A 1,192-nucleotide genomic window follows, 5' to 3' on the forward strand; every position below is an offset into this window, starting at 1 on the left:
ATCAAGCTTCACTTTCTGAGAAAGAATACCTTTCATAAACTTCACATAACTAGGCATCTGTTCAAGAGCTTCAGTGAAAGGTATGTTGATATGAAGTTTCTTGAACACCTCCAGAAACTTCTCAAACTGCTTATCCAACTTTTTCTTCTGCAGCCTCTTAGGAAAAGGAGATGGAGGATAGATCTGCTTCTCCCCTATATTAACCTCAGGAGGAGTGTGTTCAACAGTAGTCTTCCTTAGTTCCACTTTTGCTTCCTTCTGCACTTCTTTTTCAGCCATAGCTTCTTCATCTGAAACTTGAGAGCTTTCGGAATTTGCAACCTTCCCCAACCTTAATGTAATTGCCTTTACCTGCTCATTAGCTTCCCTCTTTCCGAACACTTCAGTGTCACTAGGGAGTGTACCAGGTTGACGATTTAGCAAGTCATTGGCAATTTATCCAATTTGATTTTCCAAGGTCTTGATAAAAACCGCTTGGCTCTTGCACATGAGCCTCAACTTCTCCAATTCAGATTTTTCATTAGACTGTTGTAGCTGGAGTTGTTGCCTTGGTGCATATTGCGGTTTCTAAAAACCAGGAGGGTTGTACTGCTTTGCTGGATACTATTGATAAGGCTGTTGAACCGCATTTTGAGAATTGCTCCAACTGAAGTTAGGATAGATTGTGGTTATTGGGATGGTAAGTGGCTGGCACAGGCTGCTGCGACCTCTGAAAGTTACTCACAAACTGAGCTGATTCACTAGAAATAGCGCACTACTCCGTCTCATGGGCACTAGCATAAAGCTCACAGACACTAGTGATCTGATTAAGTCCATAATTAGCTAAAGAATCCACCTTCATTGTCAAAGCCTTAAGCTGAGCAGCTATAACAGTAGTTGTATCTAATTCCAGAATTCCTGCTACCTTGCCCTGAGATAGTCTCTGAGTACGATTCTGGTATTCATTCGCAGCCATCAGTTTAATCAATTCATAAGCTTCACTGTAGCTTTTAGCCCACAAGGCTCCTCCTGATGTTGCATCAAGCATGGGTCTAGAAGTAGCACCCAAGCCATTGTAAAAGCAGTTAATGATCATCCATTCAGACATCCCATGATGAGGGCACTTCCTAAGCATCTCCTTATAGCGATCCCAAGCCTCACATAAAGATTCTCCATATTGTTGTGCAAATTGAGTAAGTGTGTTTCTGATTGC

General features: G+C 41.9%; 1 non-coding gene across 1 annotated transcript; it reads left to right on the forward strand.

The window, feature by feature from the left end:
* The first annotated feature begins 1,085 nt into the window (after positions 1–1,085).
* LOC141682272 (small nucleolar RNA R71) lies at positions 1,086–1,192 on the forward strand. The gene has a single exon (XR_012559673.1). It is a non-coding gene; the product is annotated as a small nucleolar RNA R71 (small nucleolar RNA).

Source organism: Apium graveolens, chromosome 8 (assembly GCF_009905375.1).
Source record: "Apium graveolens cultivar Ventura chromosome 8, ASM990537v1, whole genome shotgun sequence".
In the NCBI taxonomy this organism is placed as follows: domain Eukaryota; kingdom Viridiplantae; phylum Streptophyta; class Magnoliopsida; order Apiales; family Apiaceae; genus Apium; species Apium graveolens.